The sequence below is a fragment of the Lathyrus oleraceus genome, chromosome 1 (genome assembly GCF_024323335.1).
Source record: "Lathyrus oleraceus cultivar Zhongwan6 chromosome 1, CAAS_Psat_ZW6_1.0, whole genome shotgun sequence".
Classification (NCBI taxonomy): Eukaryota; Viridiplantae; Streptophyta; class Magnoliopsida; order Fabales; family Fabaceae; genus Lathyrus; species Lathyrus oleraceus.
The window spans coordinates 393,259,124-393,280,433 of NC_066579.1; the positions used below are offsets into that span (position 1 = coordinate 393,259,124).

The 21,310-nt window shown below is 40.3% G+C and overlaps 1 long non-coding RNA gene across 2 annotated transcripts; it reads left to right on the forward strand.

Moving 5' to 3' along the window:
- The first annotated feature begins 286 nt into the window (after nucleotides 1-286).
- LOC127074129 (uncharacterized) lies at nucleotides 287-1,438 on the forward strand. Of its 2 annotated transcripts, none has more exons than XR_007785929.1 (2): nucleotides 287-1,009; nucleotides 1,113-1,438. It is a non-coding gene; the product is annotated as an uncharacterized LOC127074129 (long non-coding RNA). The 2 variants fall into 2 exon arrangements; XR_007785928.1 differs by having other exon boundaries at nucleotides 287-990.
- Nucleotides 1,439-21,310: the final 19,872 nt, after the last annotated feature.

A 21,310-nucleotide genomic window follows, 5' to 3' on the forward strand; every position in this document is an offset into this window, starting at 1 on the left:
TCTTTGCTGGTTTCGTGGGAGGAGCTGGCAAATGTGAGATTGGTTGAGGGCCCACTAACTCATGACAACTTGGTGGATAAACACTACATTTGCAAGGTATTTCCACTACACTCTGTACCGTATTCATGTGGTCCCTTTTTGCCTTGCATTTGCTGCACTTTTTGGTCCACTTAAACCTTCCTTTGGCCATTAAGATCTGGATGGATTAAGATGTCATACCAAAACCAAAACTTTGCACATGTTATGGTGTTGAGAAATGATGATTTTGATTGATAATTTGGTATGGTTTTGATAATGATTTTGATAATCATCATGTATGATTTTGATAATCATCATGTATGATTTTGGTATGATTTTGGCATGGTTTTGTATGATGATTTGGTATGATTTTGGCATGGTTTTGTATGATGATTTGGTATGATTTTGGCAAGGTTTTGTTGGATGCATTTGATCTGAACATGACTACTGATTTGGTTTTTTCTTGTTCAACTGCTACTGAATTGGACTGGTGTGCATATCTTGCTTAGCTTGTTTGGATGTGTGTCTGCATATGTTGGTGTAGCTTATTATGTTTATCAGGTTTATGTTGTTACTAATAATGCATTGCAAGGTGTGCATTCTGTAGACTGGTTTAGGGATATTGTTCTGCATGTTGATGCTTGCTGCAAGGCTTGATTACAGACTGGTTCAGGTTTGGTTCATGGTGTAGCAAATTGTATGTTGCTTGGTCTTTGCTCATGTTTTTTGGGTGTGCTATAGGATTGGTAAAATCCTGCAGAATTGTGTTACATTTGTGATGCCATGCATGATTTTAGACCATGGCATGTTCTTGTGAGTTTTAGTTTGCATGATGGTCTGCTTTGGGGCCTGAGTTTCTAATGCATTATTGCAGGTTGCAAGTTCTGACTGCATTGGGTTGGCATTTGGCCTGAACTTGGTTTACTTTGATGGCTTGAAATGCCTATGGTTGGACCATGTTTCATTGGCTTTGTATGGCTCTTTACATATGGTTGATACATTGCTTTTGCATGACATAGTTAACATATGAATGATGTTTAATACCTTGTTTGAATGCATGATAGGCTACAATGTCTTTGGTTGGTCTTTTGTAGGTCATGCACACATGGAATAGATTGTTGGATAATGGCTTGCAACATGGATGTTCATATATCTTGCACATGAAGTAACATTGGCACATGGAACTAATCAAGGATCAAGAGTGAAATAGGGATTAGGGTTTTGGGATGTAAAATGGGTGAGTTGACTTTGGTTAAAGTGCCATTTTTGTAAATTTTGTATGTTTTGGACAATCTTATGATTTGTAATGAATATGACATTTGATATGAATAAAAAATTGGTGTTTTTTGTAGCAAGATAAAGATCTCTCTTTGTATCTTAGAACTTTCATGTATTCATGTGATGAGATACTTTATGATTATGAGCTACTCACATGCCATGTAAATGGATGATTATGATTGAATGAATGTGAGAAAATTCTTGGACATGAAGTAATTAGAATATGAATGAGTATGTGGAAATTATTGAATATGAATGAATGGAAAACTTTCCAATGGGAATGAAGAAATATGAATGAAATTTTTTGAATATGAAATGTAGAATTTTGAATATGAAATGGAGAATATGAATGTGAATGAAGAAATATGTATGTAGAATTTTGAATATGAAATGGAGAATATGAATGTGAATGAAGAAATATACATGTAGAACTTTGAATATGAAATGGAGAATATGAATGTGAATGAAGAAATATACATGTAGAACTTTGAATATGAAATGGAGAATATGAATGTGAATAAAGAAATATGTGTGGAATTTTTTGAATGATGAACGAATGGAAAATGAATATGAATGATGGCCAAATAAATTGTATGTTATGTAATGCTTTGTACTTGGCATAGAAATTCATAAAAATGTGAGTGAGAACCAATAATATGATAATGGAATGTGAATGACCACATAGGTGAATAACTTGAACAATGGGTGAATTATGGCTTAGGAGGGAGATAAAAATATGGATTGAATCTGGACTAAGGAAAACACAAGAATGAAAGTTATGGGGTTCCGATTGATTCTAACAATTGAAATGGGATTCAAATTTTTGCTTGACTATGAAGATTAAACACATAAGACCAAAAGAAAAGGCAAAACTCAATGGTTGTGGAGTGGCAAGTGATGGCATGTCTAAACAAAGAATGCAGGTGGATAGCCTCATGGCCAGATGAAATGGTCATGAGAAGCAATGCAAATGAATGATTGACTCGGAAAGGTTTCAGGACCAAAATCAAGGTATGACACATGTGTTTGGTTTTCAGGGAATCCATAGTCATTCAGTCATTGTAGAGCATTCAATTATGGCAAAATCTGATAGAAGAAACACTTTCCATTACAAACTCAGGGAACCCAAGCTAGATGAGTTAAGGAAGCTTGGATCCCATTTGGTTAATGATCACAAAGATACCTTCAAGAAAGATTATGGCAACTTATTGAGTGTTTTGTTTATCAAGGAAGACACTAGTTTGATTCTCACATTAGCACAATTCTATGACTCTGCCCTACACTGTTTCACATTCCAGGATTTCCTATTGGCCCCTGCTTTGGAAAAGTTTACTCATATCTTTCATATTCCAATTAAGGAATTTTTTTTGTATACAAGCTAAGATGGATTTATAGAATCCTCAATAATATCTCAATCTCCCTATCTTAAGAAGGAAGTAGTTAAATCCAACATTTACACTAAAGGCAACACTAGAGGGTTTCCTTCAAAGTTTCTGATTAAAAAGGCTATCACATTTGCTTACGTGGGAAGTTGGGATGATTTATATGCCATATTTTCTCTTCTTATCTATGGATTGGTACTCTTTCCTAACGTTGAAGGCTTTATTGATACGGTTGTTGTCAACATCTTTTTGTCTAGAAATCTTGTACCCACATTCCTCGTTGATGTCTATTACTCTCTCCATTGGAGAAACAAGAAGAAAGGATGAGTGGTTAACTATTGTATTGTTTTATTGTATAGGTGGTTTGTGACCTACTTACCCAAGAAAGGACCTTTAGGTGATAATGTAGGATCTCTAAATGTATAAGACATAATATGGTACTGTCGTAACTATGATGGGATATAGCCCATATTCATTTATGGTTACTTTCCTAATGTACCTCTCATTGGTACTAAAGGAGGGATTAACTGCAACCCATTTCTTTCGTTGCGCCAACTCGGTTACCCATTGAAAGACAAACATGAAGACAAATTGTTGGAATAGTTTGTGTTAGCCGAAGGGGTTGATGATCCTGAATTACTAAAATGGATATGTTGTGCATGGGGTAAAATCTATCTCATAGGGAAAAATGAACTTGAAAATAAAAATTATGTTGCTTTGGAATCCTACACTAATTGGGTCAAGGCAAGAGTCAAAGTCATCAAGCTTCTCTACCCTTGGGAACCTTCCATGAACATTAAGCCTGCTAAACCTTATTTTGTTCCTATTTTTGAAGTCAATAAGCTTAAGGATACTATCAATCTGTTGGAAAAAGAGTATATGGATTTATGGTCAAACCTTGGTCAACTCACTGGAGAAAAGGAAGACATAAAGATCAATCTCAACCAGAAGAGGAAGTGTATGCTCAAAGCTGTTGAATTATCCAAGATGAACAGAACAAGAAAAGAAGGATTGGTGAAGATCTCAAGGGAACTTATGTTGGCCTCTCTACAAAGAAAAAGTAACATGTTAAAACCTAGTGTCGTGTAGGGAAACTGGTAACTATTTGGAACCAAACTCTGAAATCTCGTAAAGAGATGGAGGATAACTATGAAGCACAACTCAAGGAACTTCAAGACAAGCTAAAATATTGCAAAGTACAAATGAAGAAGAAACAAGGCCATACTTAAGATCTTGAGGTATCTATCTCCAATGCCAATGTGATCTTGAAAGATTTTTTGAAGAAATCAGAGAGTTGAAAGGGAAAGCACATCAGAACCGGGAACTTGCTCACAGACTCAGCAAAGAAACCTCTCAATGGGAACGACATTGTCGTCATGTCGAAGTTCTCCTTGACCAAATAGAAGCTTTTCTACAGAACGTCTTACAAGGGCCTATCCTTACTCTATTGCATAATCTCCTTAATGATGCATAATATTGGATATAAAGACACGCACACTTGGCTAAGTTTTCCAACCATGCAATTGAAGACCTCCCAAGAATGCGGAAAGAAGATCATGATGATATGCTTCTGTACAATACTCCTATGGCTTTTTTTAATTTTGTCGTTGTTTGTAAGGTTGTATTTGAGAGGTTTAAGGCTGATCTTTATGTAGCTCATCGAGCAAATCCCTGGGGTGTAACAATTGTACTCCTTATTCTTCCATAATGAATAAAACGAGTATTTTCCATGACTGGCTTTATCTTCTGTCTTATTTTCTGCAATTTACGTTTACTCATATACAATGGACGACAATCCTCGGATTCCCTGGAAACTAAAATAACGTTTTTCCATGCATTCATACATCCGTACATTCATGCATTTCATTCATCTAAAACCAAGGTTATCATACTATCTCTTTTGCACCATCCAGAAAAAATGACGATTCTTCGGCGAAGATATCTTACTCGAGCTAATCGTCAGAAGATAATGGCAGAAATTAGATAAGAGAATAATACTTACAAAGAGAACTTGGATCAGTTCCAAGGAAATATGGATGCAATTCTTAAGTTCCTTCGAACTCATAAGGATAACACTTCAACTGTTACTGAAACTGAAGAGGTTACTCAGCCTGTACATAACCAGCCAGGATCTCTGCCCGGGCCTAGTAGAAGTGTCATTATTTATTCCTAGGGGTCCGTATAACTTTACTCTGTAGATTGTCAATGTTGGATCTTTCATTCCTTATCTGTCAAGGCCTCCTCCCCAGATTAATGGGAATATTGTCACTCATCCTTGGGGAATACCTCCTAATTTTTCTCTGCTAGTGAATGATCTCGGCAACAATGAAGTTCCTTTATATCAACCTCAGTAGAATTTTGTACCTATGACTGATGAAGCACCAGTTGGAATAGATAATGAATACATGGATCATACCATTAACTTCCAAATTCCTCCACAACACAACCATCCTGGTACACAGTATCCTCACATAGGTGTTCAACCTACTTATCGCATAACGACACTTGCTCATCCTGGAGTACCACATATTCATCCAAGGGGAATCATATGCTAGTATAGGTCCACATCATACATATTATGGGACATAATGTGCTAACACCAATACCCCATTTGCTATTCCTAGGGCATGATATGCTCAATTTGCTAATCTTGGGGCACAATACACTCAGTTTGCTAATATTGAGGCCCAATTTGCCAATCCTAGGGTAATGTTTGCTAATCCTGGTCCTCAATATGCTCCTCAAGGTATTCAGTATGCTAATTAGAACTTCCCTTATGCTAGTCTGAATAATCCTTCCGGTGATCTCCAGTTATTGGAAGAACGAATCAGGGCCATAAAAGGATTCTCAGCCTATGGAATGCATGCCAAAGAGTTGTGTTTGGTGCCCAATGTTATATTGCATCAGAAATTTAAGCCTCCCAAATTTCATAAATACAAGGGTTTGAGTTGTCTAAAAAGTAATATAACCATGTATTGCAGGAAAATTGCCTCTTACACTAGCAATGACGCTTTGCTAATCCATTACTTTCAAGACAACTTGTCTGGAGCTTATTTGTATTGGTATATGGGGTTCGAACGAATCAATATTCGAACTTGGAAAGATCTCTCTAATTCTTTCCTAAAGCAATATAATACAATCTTGATATGGCTCCAACTAGATTGCAACTGAAAAATCAAGCTCAAAGAAACAATGAATCCTTCAAAGAATACGCACAACGTTGGAGGGAAATGGCAACTTGAGTTCAAACACCTTTATCTGACTCTGAACTCGTAGACATTTTCACGAATATGCTATAGGGTTCATATTTCAAGAATATGGTTAGAAGCATGTCATCTAACTTCTCATACTTGGTCATGATCGGTGAACACATAGAGAACGAGCTGAAGACAAGCAAGATTCCATGTGTTATTGTTGGTAATCAAGCATGATTTAAGAAGCCTCAAGACAACTTTACCAAAAAAAATAGGGAGATACTAGTGTTGTGACGACCAATGTTCATTCCTAATACCACTCACACATGGGTCCCATGTCCTACTATTCGTTCCCGTATATCGTCACAGCGTAGTATCAATAATCTTCATTTCAATATCAAGCATCACCAGGGTACCAACAGTCTCCTCCAGCTCGTACCCTACAAAATCAAAATCCAGAACAGAGTAATCAAAAATAGGGGCAAGGTTAGAACAAACAATGGAATAATGGTCAGGAGAGGCGACATTTTCGCTTCAATAAAATCACAGTGTCTTATACCCACTTACTGCCTTATCTTGTTCATGTTAGGGTAATTGTACCTAAAGAGATACAACCTCCTTATTTTCCCTATCATCCCATACATAATCCCAATTCCTCATGAGCCTACCATGTAGGATATATAGGGCATTCTATAAAAGATTACATTGTTTTCAAGACTAAAGTTCATGAACTTCTTGATCAAAAGTTACTGACCTTTATCAAAGAACAACAAAATTTAAAGACGAATCCTTTACCTATGCATGATGGATCAGCGGTTAATGAAATTGACGAGGTAGAATGTATAGAAGTAATCAAATAGGTCTCTAGAGTTAAGACCTTGATGTCAATCATTATGAAGAGACTACAAGACCATGGTTTCTTGCAAGATTTGCACAATGATTATGACGTCTTCTAGATGGAACTAGGTCAGTGTAATAAGTTGAAGAACTTCATACAAAGTTTGATAAACCAAGGTGTGATCCACTTCACCAAAACAAATGTAAATAAAGAGGTATCTACCATTGAACCAATCATTATTGTTACAAAGGGCAACAAAAACAAGCGCACATAAAGAAACTATTGCAACCTATAAATATTTGCGTCCTAGGGCCTTTCCCTTTATAGAGTACCAAGGTTGTGCCTTGGAAGTATGAGACTACTGCTTATGTGGGAGTGAAGCCCATAGAACTATATGAGTCAGAAATTATCAACATAGCTGGAACTGGAGGAATGACTTGGAGTGGTCGTGTGTTCGCTCCAAAATTCACAACTCAAATCCACCCGCAACACCTCTCCCCAAGGAGAAAAGTATACCATCATCCTCTCCCTAGGAGGAAGGGGTATCAACATCCATTCCTCATAAGAAGGTTACACTAGTTGCTCCACCCAAGGTGAAAGAGGTTATGAACAAGCCAATTGAAGCTACTATTTCCAAGGGAAAAGAAGTAATGGACATAGAGACACAACTCAAACCTCACAAAGAGAATATCTCTCCCGATGAAAGTCAGGAATTCCTCAGGCTAAGTAGAAAGAGCGACTTCAAGATAATGGACCAATTAGGTCAAACGCCATCTAAGATCTCAGTCTTATCACTGCTCTTAAGCTCAGAGGCTCATTGATCAGCTTTGATGAAGGTGCTTAATGTTGCCCATGTAATGCAAGATAGAACCGTTGACCAGTTCGACAAAGTAGTCATAAATATCACTACAACTATTACCTAGGATTTAATGATACTGAGCTTCCAATTGGAGAAGCTTCCCACAACAGGACATTGCATATCTCTATTACCTGCATGGATACTCTCCTATCCATAGTCCTTGTAGATATCGATTCCTCTCTCAACCTAATACCATAGAACATAATGAATTAACTATTAGTTGAAAGGGAAGAAATGAGAGCTAGTGCATTGATTGTAATAGTTTTGAAGGTTCTAGAAGACAAGTAATCAGTGATATCAACTTACCAGTTAGGGTTGGACCCCATCTGTTTACCATTATGTTCCAAGTAATAGATATTAATCCTGCTTAGAGTTTTTTACTTGGGAGACCATGGATTCATGCTGCAGTTCTACATTGCATCAGAAGCTGGAATTCATGGTGGAATACAAATTAGTTATTATCTTCGGTGAAGAAGACTTTCTTATAAGCGAGTTGTCTTCATTTCGATAAATCGAAACCGATGAGGGTGCAATAGAGGTCCCCTTTCACTTCTTGGAGTTTGAAAATGCCAGTACCATTACGTATAATATTGATAAGGCATCATAATTGATTACATCTTCATTGAAGAGTGTTAAAGAGACCATTGAAAAAGGTAAGTCTGCTGACTAGGGACAAGTGCTAAACATCATTGAGAAGAATAATCATTTTGGTATTGGCTACCATTCATCATCAAGCTTGCCCAATCTTGAAGACCAGAAGAAATTTTACCATATTCAGGAAGTGTATAGTAGTGTTGGGCTCCAATATGATGACCTAGTGGTAGTCGTGGGAGATGCAAGCGAAGAAATTCAAAGCTTCATACACTGGTGTCCACCTAGCCTCACATTAAATAGCTGGACGGCTTTCGTGATTCCTACCGTATTTTCAATATCAAAGTAATGAATTTGTATTTTCTAAGTCCCTTGTCCCCGCCCGAGGCAAGAGGATAGCTTTGTAAAGGGCCTCATATGTTTAAAAGCATTTATATTTCAATCAATAAAAAGTATTTTGCATTCAAAATCATGTTCCTTTTCTTTCCTTTATTTTTATTTTTCCTGAATAAATGGCAAAAGCTTTCTTCTCTTTACTTTTTCACAACCATACTTCTAAAATAAAGTCTCATAAACATGCAGAAGTAATGAATCCACTGGTAACAACACAATTATAATCCCTTGTAACTCTAGGCTCCCAATTAACCACGCCGAAGATGACGATGAAGAAGATTGTGAATTGCCAGCTGAGCTAGCCATACTCCTTGAGCAAGAACAAAAAGAGATTCAGCCGCACCAAGAGCCAGTGAAGGTTATTAATTTGGGGACTGAAGAATCCATAAAGGAGGTAAAGGCCTGGACATCTCTAGAGAAACATGTGCATACAAAGTTGGTCAAGTTACTACAAGAGTATGTAGATGTCTTCGCATAGTCGTATCATGATATGCCTGGTTTTGACACTAACGTTATTAAGCATCACTTACCACTCAAGCTTGAATGTCTAACTATCAAGCAAAAACTCTGAAGGGTAAGACCAGACATGGCACTCAAGATCAAATAAGAGGTTAAGAAACAATTAAGTGTTGGCTTTTTAGATATATCTGAGTATCCTCATTGGGTTGCAAACATAGTACTAGTCCCGAAAAAGGATAGTAAGGTCAGAATGTGCATGGACTATAGTGACTTGAACAAAGCGAGCCTGAAGGATGATTTTCCTTTGCCTCATATTGACGTCTTAGTTGAAAAAACCATTCAATACTCTATCTTTTCATTCATGGATGGTTTCTCCAGGTACAATCAAATAAAGATGTCTTCTGATGACTGTAACACCTCAAAATTTGCCCTCCTTTCTTGGGACTAGCTTAACATATTGCATATCATTTTTAGGTCATTAGGCATGGCATATTGCATATCATGTGGTTACATTGTGCAAGTCATCCTCATAAGTCTTGATCAGAAGATGAAGAGGTCATGATGCAAACTAGGGTTTCATTGATTGAATGGACTGATCACTAGCTGTCTGAGGGTGGTGGTCCAAATTAGGGTTTCATGGTTCTCAAGGAGATTGGTCTACATCTTGGTTGCAATGACACATCATCATCATCATCATGATTTTGAGATCATCCAAGAAGATTCAAGTGTTTGATCAAGATACCTTGGGATTAAGGTTTTGACCACTGGTCAACCCTAATCAGTTGCATTGGGCCAATCAGGGCATAGCAAGGAGATGGGGTCTACAATGGATATGGGGATCATTTCATGATTGTATTGAGCTTATGGAGGCTAGGGTTTCATCTTTGAGCCATTTCATCAGAAGATTGGGGCTCAGATTGATCAGTGCATTGCCAAATTCATCTATCAGTTGGAAAAGTCAACTGTGGTCAACTGTGCTTGATTTTATGGATTTGGAGGTGGGAGAGAGTTGGATACACTTCATTCATGTTGAAATAAGTTTCATTTGACATGTCAAAGCTCAAGAATGAAGAAAATAAAGTCAGGACAAAAATTGCCAAAAATAGAAAGTGACTTGTAATGGAAGTTTCCAAAAATGGAAAGTTTTTCACCACAAAATTACATGTCCAAAAAAGCTTCAAATGGATTTTTGTTCAACATGAAAGATGTAGGTCTTGCTCTCACCTTTCTAAAAAGTCCAAGAACTTGAAATTCCCATGTATGGGTGGCAAGTTATGGTCCATTCATTTTCCAAAAATGCCTAAAATCAAAGTGGCATAACTTTCACATGGAATGTCCAATTTGGGTGATATTTTTGTGAGCAAACCCCATTTCACATGTACTTTCATGGTGTGTGATCAAAATTCCTCAAAAGTGGTCAAGGCAAAAAGTCAAATTTCAAGTGGATTCATGTGTATTTTTGGCATGGCATAGTGAAATTGAGAAATACAAGGCCTTTGGACATGAGACCACTTCCAACACATCACATATGACAATTGAAACTTGTTTGGACTGTCATGAGCTGTCACATTGCATTATTTGGCAAGGTCATTTTTGGACTTTCACCTAAATGCACATTTTCACTAATCAATTGGTTTGCTAATATTGATTAACAAAGTGATTAAGGAGATGGTATAAGTTTCTAATCCTAACAGAATTGTAATCACAATCACATTCTCCAAAGATCTGTAACTGAATTTCACCAAAACCTCTCAAAATGCTCAAAAATCTTCATCACTTTTTTCAACAATTCTTCATCGATTCTGCATCATTTTGGACAATTCTTTTTGGATTCATCTTCCACAAGACTCATTGAGGAACTGTTTGCTGAATTCGTGGCCAAAAGCATCAAGAATCGTGACTGTCCAAAGCTTGCATTTCCATGGCATTTTGATGATTCTCGAAGCTGAAGCTGTGTTGAGCTAAACTACTGGTTGTAATCACTTTCCTAAGCATTGATCTTCATCTGTTTTAGAGTTTTACACGAGGAAACACAAGAATTCATCTCTGCCATCTCCAAGAGGTAAATGCTCGAACTCTTCGATTGGTTGAATCATTATATGGTTCTTATAGATCTTGTAGCGTAGATCATCATGATGCTTGTAGTTTTTGGTTTGGTTAATTATTGAGAGAGATATATCGAATTGAAGTTTGATGTGCACATCTTAAATCGCTCGATCTCGTTGCCATGCTTAGAATTAGGAAAAACTAATGCCATATCCATGATCCTGAGTGAAAGATGAACACGTTGATGTGCGGTTTGTTCAGTTTCGTTGAAAAATGTTCTTGACCAAATCTGGAAATTTCTGGACTGTTCTTGATGAAGAACAAGTGAATAGTGCGCGTAGATCTTTGTAATCCCTTGCCTGAGTTCAAATTCTGTTTGCCGCGCCTTCTGGCCAATGAGCGAGCGCCATGGCGGGTAATTGATACTACGTCGTTTTGGCCTGGCAGTTTAATATTACAGGAATGCCATTGTCATATTTAATTATATATTATTTCATTTTCTTTTTCATTTCAATTTCATTTTTGGTTCATGATCTTGTAAAATTCATAGATTCTTCATTTTTTATCCAAATTGAGTGAGATTTTTTGCATGATTCTCCTTGTAATGTGTAGAATTTAATCATGATTTTTGTGATTTTTGTGCACGTGTAAAAAAATTAAAATGCTTAGGGATTGATTCAATGTGCTACATTTGTACATGTCTTGCCATATCTTTCATAAAATGATGATGCTTTCAAATAAATGGATGAAATTTTTTGTGCTTGTTCTGAACACTTTGATGGTGATTTTCATGTAGAGTTTGTAATTTTTGAATACTTGGTTGAGGAGATATGAATTTTTGAATTGAGGTGTGACAATTTGTGTCACACCAAGCTAGGTCAACTTCATGATTTTATTTGATGTGCTTAGAGATGTTGAATTGAGCTGAAATTTTGCATGAATGAACATATGTATGTTGAGATCACATGAGATTTTTTCTGGAATTTTTGCTTGCATTTCCTAATTGATTGTGATTTTCTCTTCTGTTGGCTCATTTTGTGACATTGTGTGACACATGATTGTATTTTGCTTGTGAAATTCTCATAGTTAACTGGATGAGTGTGAAATTTGGTATGAGCATTGTAGACACATTATAGGTCATTGTGGTTTTGATCCCATTCATTTATCATGTATTGTCACTGATTTATGATTTTTGGAAGTTGATGCTTGTATCAATGCCTTGTGTTCGTTTGCTTGAACTTGTCTGAACTTCTTGATTTTCATTGACCTACTTCCTTTTGTCCAATTGAGCTGAAATTTGATATGCTATTCATTGGATGTGTTCTGTTTAGGTTGGAATTTTTGTGGAATTTATTGAATTGATTTGATATGCTTTTGATTGAGATAGTTCTGTTTGGTCTTTTGAAGTTGCAAATTGCATGTTTGATGCTATTTTGTGCATGAAATGATAATGGTGATTGATATGAGCATGGGACCAATTGCATTTGCTTCTAATTTGTTTGATTGTGATTTTGGATAATTTTCACTTGCTGTTTTGATTTTTTTCATCTCCTTTGGACCCTAGGCTTGGCCTAGTGGTCTAGTTTCTCATGTTTGGTTTGGATTTTCAGGTTGAGATGCAAAAGCCTTAAGGAGAAAATTGCAAGCTGATTAAATTGAGTTTTGTTTGATGTTGTAAACTAACTTGTCTTGTGTTGTAGGGTTTGATGCTTGAGTTTGAGCTCATGGCTTGCACTTGTGTGCATTAACTTGTGTTTGACTGTACAGATTAACATTTGCTGTTTACTATTGGTTTGTCTGAGTACTGATGATACTTGATTGATTTCAGGTACATTAAGTCGCTTTAGTTCTTTAAGAACTTGCTGTGCTGCTGCTTGGTTGTATAAACCAGTTGAGGTAGACTCTCTTGTCTCCATGTAGTCTGGAAGACCTGGCTTGTTATTTAGCCAGGCAACTGTCTGAAGTCCTCCTTAAGAGGCGATGTTTGTGATTGTTTACCTTTTGTGCCAAGCAGGTAAAGACCTCTATGAGGCAATTGGCGGAACCCAAGGGATATGCAATCTATCCCCCGCTATTCTGTTGAGTCGTCCCTCTGCTCACACCACCGTGTTGACGCATTGGGACACAAACCCAAGATCTTGTGCTGTTGCACAATCGAGTCAGAGTCTTGAGTGTAGAAGGGTCCCTCCATTCTGGACCCACGCTCCTTTGTCTGAAGCTCTCCCTGGCCAGGGATAAGAGCTGTGAAGTCTAATCTTCACTCACCTTTCATCTGCTTCACCCTGACTCTCAATGTCAGGGTTAAGAGCGAACACTACCCTGTACAGTTGACTTGCCTCGGCAGTCCACCCTTGTTTGAGCCTCACTTGACTGGATATAGTGTGTGCTATGTGAAATGTTTGTTTTATTTTGATTGATGCTTGCATGCTTGTTTTTCCTGGTTAGGATTAGCTTGTTGTTGAGCAAGTAGATAGAAACCATAACATAGGGCAATGATGCATGATAACACTAGGCTCGAGTCCAGCTCCCTAGTAGTGTGTCTCCCCTTGGTTTCTGGCTAGAATTTCTTTCCCTTTCGGGGAACTACGTCGCCCTGATCCTCATACCAGATGAGGTACGTAGGCAGGAGACCGTGCGAGGTCTCTCCGGGCACCCTTTTCTTTTTTTGCGTGTGTTTTGTTTGACAGTTGCTAGGCTCGAGTTCCCGACTCCTTAGTAACTTGTTGCTTGCTTGTTGTTGTCTGTTTCTTCTTGTGTGTCAGGATATGGATGTAAGCCCAGCGATTGGCTGTCCGTATCCTGATGGTGTTTGTTTGGTTCGGAAGCCGATGTAAGCCCAGCGATTGGCATTCGGGTTCCAGGTTTGCCTGTGTTTGTGTGTGTCTTGTTTGGCGTGCGTGAGCCGAACTACGGCAGCTCTGATTCTCGTTCCAGACGAGATACGTAGGCATAGGATGCGATATCCTAGCGAGCTCTCTCCTCTTTTCCCCCACCTGTGTTGTCTTTGGTGTGTGTGTATGATGTTTGTTTTAGCAACCTATTCTTTTCTTTAGAGCGTGGATCCCGTCGAGTACGACGGACGTGAGGGGTGCTAATACCTTCCCCTTGCGTAACCGACTCCCGTACCCTTTCTCTTTGGTCGCGAGACCTTGCTTTTCCCAGGTTTACTCTGAGCGTTTCCTTTCCCTCTTTGGGATAAATAACGCACGGTGGCGGCTCTGTGTTGTTTTTGTTTCAGCCCGCCGGTTGTTTTTCGCGGATGCGACAGCTGGCGATGCTGCTGGGGACTTGAGATGTTGACCTGTGCTGGTCCATCTTCCCTAAGCGAGTCTCTCCTAGCGTTCTAGGATAGGGTTTAGGTTGCTTGTGCCGCTTTATTTATTGCATTTATTATTCTGACTGTGTATATATTTGCATATATGTCTGCATGCATCATACTATCGTGTTGCCGTCCTCTGTGCAGGTGGTTCCGTTGTTTTGGGGTGGGTGTTCTGAGCGGGGCTAAAACCCAGGCCCGAGTGTACACCTAGGATTAGTGTGGTCTCACGTTCCTCATTTGCTTTATTAGTATATTGTTGCAACGTGACATACCACAAGCCGGACGAGGTTCATTGGAGAGCTTTCCATTGTGGAGTACTCCACTTTGGTTTAGTTATCTCTTCTGAGCTGTTGACTCTGGTGACCGATCATTTCCCGGATCTTTGGTTTAGACGATCTCAGGAGAGCTACAATGGCACACCCGAAAGGGCAAACCCATTGAGCATCTCTGCCCGATTGTCGAGACTATTATCCGCCTTAGGATGACCCGATTAGAATTTACCTGCGAGGGGAGGGTGTTACTTTCAGATGCATGTTCAGATGGAGACTTTGATGGTGACTATTGGTTCCGTTGATCAGAGTCATATTTATAAGTCGGATTTATGGGCATTTATTGTTGAGACGCCGAAGTGTTGTCCGAGTTATTTATCAGCGGGGATCCGTTTATTTCAGGATTCCCCGGGCCGGTTCAGAGGTTTTCAGGTTATCTGCTCAGAGATTGTGTGCTGATGATGATGATGATGTATCATTCCAGTTCCGTTTATTTCGGAACCCTCAAGTCGGACTTATGATTGCTCAGTACCTCAGATGGTTATGATCGGTTCAGAGACCAAGGCTTCAGTACAACAGATGATCAGATGACTTGGAGGATGGTCCAATGCATTGCATCCATACATTTGCATCATTTCGCATTCATCTGCATCTAACTTACGTCTAGCCATATGGGGAGTATTACGGATTGAGAATCTGGTTGAGAGATCTTGAATTTCAAAATGTGGACGTCAAAATATTATCTGTCTCGATGAAACCAGGATCAAAAGACAGAAGCTTCCTCGTATGGATAGACGTTGCATTCATGCATATTAACCTGTTTGCTGTTTTGCAGGTGTCAGTTTCTAACCTGTTTGATTGACACAGGAATGATGAATCCGCCCAACACAGACATTCTCGAGCTGAAAGAGAAGATGGGAGAGCTGATCAATATCATGCAAGAGTTCGCCTTGGGGCAGAAAGCCATTGCCGAGAAGGTGGGGAGGATTGAAGACTGGCTGAAGAAGGGGGAAATACAGGGAAACGCTTCGTCGTCTGGACCGAAGAAATCCTTTGGTAATGACCAGCGCAAGAACGAGGGTGAATCGAGTGCTGTGTATGCCCAGAGAGGACACGGTGGGAATCGTTACTACCAGCACACTGCTGCGGTAACCATCCCTGCTGGTAATCAGACAGTCCGACAGCAACATCAGCCAACTCCACAGAGGGCACAGGGAGCTGGGAACCAAGTGAGAGGAAAGGGGGTTGATCGTCATTTTGATAAGCCACCCATGACGTATGCTCTTCTGTTCAAGAAGTTGATGGATCTCGGAATGGTACAATTGAGGACATTAGCTCCATTGAGATCAGATCAGAAGCCACCTAACTATGATGAGAACGCCAAGTGTGAATTCCATTCTGGTGCGTCTGGGCATAACATTGAGGGTTGTAGAGCCTTTAAGCATGCTGTCCAAGACCTGGTGGATTCCAAGGCCCTCAATTTTACACCGTCATTGAATGTTAATGCCGATCCCGTGCCGGTGCAGGGTCAGGTGATGGTGGGTGTGGTCGCTGAAAGTTCAGATCGCGTCTGTGCGGTGGGGGAAGAGACTGACAGTGACTGTGAACTGGAGTCGTGGATAAAAGCGTGCGTACCAGGGAACTGGAAGGCTTAAAACGATCAGCACTGTCACTCATCCTGAAGAGTAATAATTCCTGTTTTTCAGTTTTATTTGCATGAAAGCCATATGTGTTGCCCGACACGTAATGGTCCATTGTAAGGGCCACCTCATGTTTCATTTTGCAACATTTTGCGTCATTAATAAATGGATGTTTTTCAATTAAAAGCGGTGTTCCCTGTTTTTCATTTATTTTTGCAGTTTAAAAACAAATAAAAATGGCAATGGTTGTTTTCTGTTTTTTCCCTTTTTTTGATTTGTCTCGTTCCGAATTCGAAAAATAGTTCTCCGGATCTCATTGATAACGATTCGGTTACACCTCATATGACTTCGACAATCCGATCTATCATGCCGAAGAAGAAGGCGAAGAAGATTGTGATCTGCTGGAAGATTAGCCAGGTTGTTAAAACAAGAGGAGAAGGTGATTCAGCCGCACGAAGAACGAGTTGAGACCGTTAACCGGTATGCTTCCGAGGTCAGAAAGGAAATGAAAATTGGGGCCGCTTCAGAGGCGAGTCAAGAGCAGAATGGTAGCCTTGTTGAAAGAGCATGTGAATGCCTTCGCCTGGTCATGTCAGGATATGCCAGGGTCAGATACCAATGTTGTTGTGCACAAGCTACCATGGAAAGAAGACTGTCCTCTAGAGAAGCAGAACGCCGATGCTACTTATCGTATGGTGACTTTGTTTCATGATATGATTCATCATGAAATTGAATGCTATGTTGATGACATGATAGCAAAGTCCCAAACAGAAGAGGGGCATCAGGTGGATCTGGCCAAGCTGTTGGACCAGTTGAGACAATTCAAACTGAGGTTGAATTCAAATAAGTGCACTATCAGAGTGCGAGCCGGTAAGCTGCTAGGGGTTCATTATGAGTATAAGAGAGGAATCGAGGTTGATCCTGCAAAAAAAAAAAAAAAAAAAAGAAGAAAACAAAACAAGAAATGCCTGAACCGAAAACAGAAAAAAGAGGTTCGTGGTCTATTAGGTAGATTGAATTACATGTCATGGTTCACATCTCCTCTAACAGCCACGTGTGAACCTATATTCAAGCTGTGAAAAAAAACGGTCAGGTGGAATAATGATTGCCAAGGGGCATTGAAAAAGAAACAGACAAGAATAAGTTGCAGGAACCTCTGATTCTGATACCTCCTGGGAAGGAGCAATTGGTAATCCTGTACTTGACGGCCTTCGAGGGGTCTATGAGGTGTGTATTGGGTCAGCATGACGAGTCTGGTCGAAAAGAGCATGCAATTTACCTTAGCAAAAAGTTTACCGAGTGTGAAATAATACATTCGCTGCTCGGGAAAACTTGATGTACTTTGGCATAGGCTGCTCGCCGACTGAGACAGTATATGTTGGTTCGTACCACTTTGTGGATTTCGAGATGGATCTGATCAAGTACATACCTGAAGAGCCAGCAATGACCGGACGGGTTGCGAAAGGGCCAATGATTTTGATTGAATGTGATATCCAGTATATCCTTCAGAAGGCAATCAATGGGTGTATTGTCTGATTACCTCGCCCAGCAACCCGTGGAGGATTATCAACCGATGAAGTTTGAGTTCCCTGATGAGGACATCTCGAGGTACTCAAATCGAAAGATTGAGAGTGACCGATCCCGGAGGAGGGCCTGACCCCGAATCCGAACGGATTCTGATGTCTGATGGGGAGGTTAAGGTGAATAAGCTTTTGCTACCCGACTAGCATTGGAATGCACCAGCAGTGTGATTGAGTATGAAGCTGGTATCCTGAGTATCGATGCGTGCATCTGCTGGGGCAAAGTATTTCTCGCTTGTATATGGAATGGAAGCCGTGCTACCGGTTGAGGTTCAAATTCCCTCTTTGAGAGTCCTGATGGACGTGAAATTGCAAGAGGCTGAATGGGTAAGAATCCGGTACGAAGAGTTAAGCCTAATTGAGGAAAAGAGGCTGGCAGCCATCTGTCATGGGCAGTTGTATCAGCAAAGGATGAAACGTGCTTTTGACAGAAAGGTACGACCTCGGGTATATCACGTGGGTGATATGGTGCTGAAAAGGATCCTTCCTCCTCAAAACGATCGAAGGGGCAAATGGACACCCAATTATGAGGGTCCATTCGTGGTCAAGAAGGTTTTCTCTGGTGGAGCCTTGTTGTTAACGACCATGGATGGCGAGGATTTTCCATCCCCTGTGAATGCGGACGCAGTTAAAAAATACTTCGTATAAAGAGACCCGTTGGACGAAAAGAATAAAATAGTCCAGGCAAAAAGGGGCATCCCGGCGAACCAAAAACAGAAAGAAAGGTTCGGGCAAAAATTAGGGATAAAAATGGAAGAAATGTACACCCGGCAAGTCGAAAACCTGAAAAGGCGACTTGGGCAAAAATGGGTATCCCGGTGGACTGAAAACCCGAAAGGGCGGTCCAGGCAAAAGAGGGATTGAAACGAACAACTGCGTCTGGCATGATCGTTTGCGCTTTGGTTAAGGCACATGGATAATATCCGGTAGGGATCGATCAGAAGCGTCTTATTCAGAAGGCAGAAAGTACGGAGAGTCTGAGGACATATGGGGTGTAACCGAGTTGGAACTCGACGAGATCGCGGGTTCACATTGCCATTAGGATAGATTTTTCCTTTTGTGCGCAATTACCTCTTTTCAGGAATTGCTTCCTTTGTATTGCTCAATTCGAGCCACACTTTTTCGAATCAATAAAGTGCATATTCAGTCAAATAATTTTGTTTTTGTTTTTCATTACCGCTTTGATTGCAAAAACATCCGATTATTTTGATAAAGAATTTTGCATTTTAAGACATGGAGATCCCTTCCAATGCATGTTTATAAGATTGAAGCTTGAAATCTTATTCGGAAGGTTGAGTGACCCAAGTGTTGAAATCTTGACACGCCTGGGGCACGGTTTTATCTAACGATCTCTTTTGCAGGTGTTGTTAGGTATTTTCCCTCACTTGCAGGTTGTGATGTGGAAGCTTTTGACAAACAAATCCCCATGGAGTCCGATCAGGGACGAGCGAATGAATGGAAGAACGGTGAAAAGACGGCGAGAGACGTACGACGATCCTTGAGAATTAATCAAGAAGACTCTTCAAAGTCTGAAGATTGAAAAGTCTGTGTAAATCCCGGGGGTTCGCTCTCCGTCGAGCGCAGAGCGGTTTGGAATACAAGATGATGGAGCAGAAAGGTCCAGACGAGTCTGGGAGTTCTCAAAATTGGAAAGTTGACATGGGAGTTGGATATGAATACCATGGTTCGACGAGTCGTCGGGTGTTCAGTATCGGACTATCCTCCTCCCCAAGCAGAGTCGTGAGGACTATTTCCCCAGCGGATTCAAGGTCTCCCTAGCAGGGTCAGGATGGTTATCCCCAGCAGGTGCGAGATTGATGCTTCCCCAGTCGCCAGGCCTGAAGGTTGCTATTTCCCAGCGAAGGTATCTGTTAGTGGTGGTTCCCCAAACAGGGTTGGGATTTATATCCCCAGCAAGTCAAAAACCGTTGTTTCCCCACAGAGCATTGGTGGTTCTTTCCCCGATGAAGTCCCCAAACGGATTGGGTGCAGAGGGGATTATTCAGCAAGGGTTGCCTATTTCCTAGCAGCAATGCTATTTCCCCGGCAGGGTGGAGATGGAGCAATGGCGAGTTCCTCAGCAGAGCGTCTCGAGCTCCCCAGAAGAGTCCCTTAAGGGGGATACTTTTTTTTGCATGCATCATGTAGTTAAGCATAGCATATTGCATAATAAATCGCGTAGCATTTCCATGATTTATGGAGCATTACGCAGAAAAATCAATCATGCATCATATTGCAAGCATTAGCTAGTCTCAAGCCGTGGTTACCGTTTGAGAGGTGGTTTCGCCAGAAAGCAAAGGTGTTACTCTGAGGGGTTTAGCATTGTGGTGATTGAATCAACAATATTCCCCAGTAGTGCGATACTGGAGGAAACTTTTCCGTCGGACAGAGATGGAAATGTTATGCGATCAGCACGCCTTGAGTCGTGGTTACCGTTTGAGATTTGGTTTCGCCAGATGGAAGTTGGAAGGTGTTACTCTGAGGAGTTCAGCATTGTGATTTTGGAGCAACAGTATTTCCCAGTTAGTCCCCGGCAAGCGTCTGCTTGGTTTTGGCATATGTGGATGTCGTCCTTGCGATACCAGTAAGTGTCGTGTCGATCCCCGTCTGGTCGAGTTTTCTTTGATGCCTGTAAACATCATTGTTTGATGCCTGTAAACATCATTGTTTGGTGCCAGTAAACATCATCGTTCGATGTCTAGTGAACGTCGAGTTTCTTCCCGGTCATCAGTAAGTGTCTGGTCGAGTCTTCTTTGTTTGTCCTGTAAACATCATTGTTTGATGCCTGTAAACATCATTGTTTGATGCCTGTAAACATCATTGTTTGATGCCTGTAAACATCATTGTTCGATGTCCTGTAAACATCATTGTTTGATGCCTGTAAACATCATTGTTTGATGCCTGTAAACATCATTGTTCGATGTCCTGTAAACATCATTGTTTGATGCCTGTAAACATCATTGTTTGATGCCTGTAAACATCATTGTTCGATGTCCTGTAAACATCATTGTTTGATGCCTGTAAACATCATTGTTCGATGTCCTGTAAAACATCATTGTTTGATGCCTGTAAACATCATTGTTTGATGCCTGTAAACATCATTGTTTGATGCCTGTAAACATCCTTGTTCGATGTCTAGTGAACGTCGAGTTTTCTCCCAGTCTTTGTCTAATGTCTGGTCGAGTTTTCTTTGGTGCCAGTAAACATCATCGTTCGATGTCCAGTGAACATCGAGTTTCTTCCCAGTCATCAGTCAGTGTCTGGTTGAAGGTGTACCCTCTGGTATGTCGCCATCAGAATGGTGTTTGGTGTTATTTCCGACGTGGCCAGCGGAGTTATCACAAGAAATGGAGAATGGGGTTCATGGATGGGCGAAATGAGAGGTCGGGGTTCAAATGCAGTGATCCGGGATCATTTGCGCGCAAGAGAAAATTTCGGGGTTCA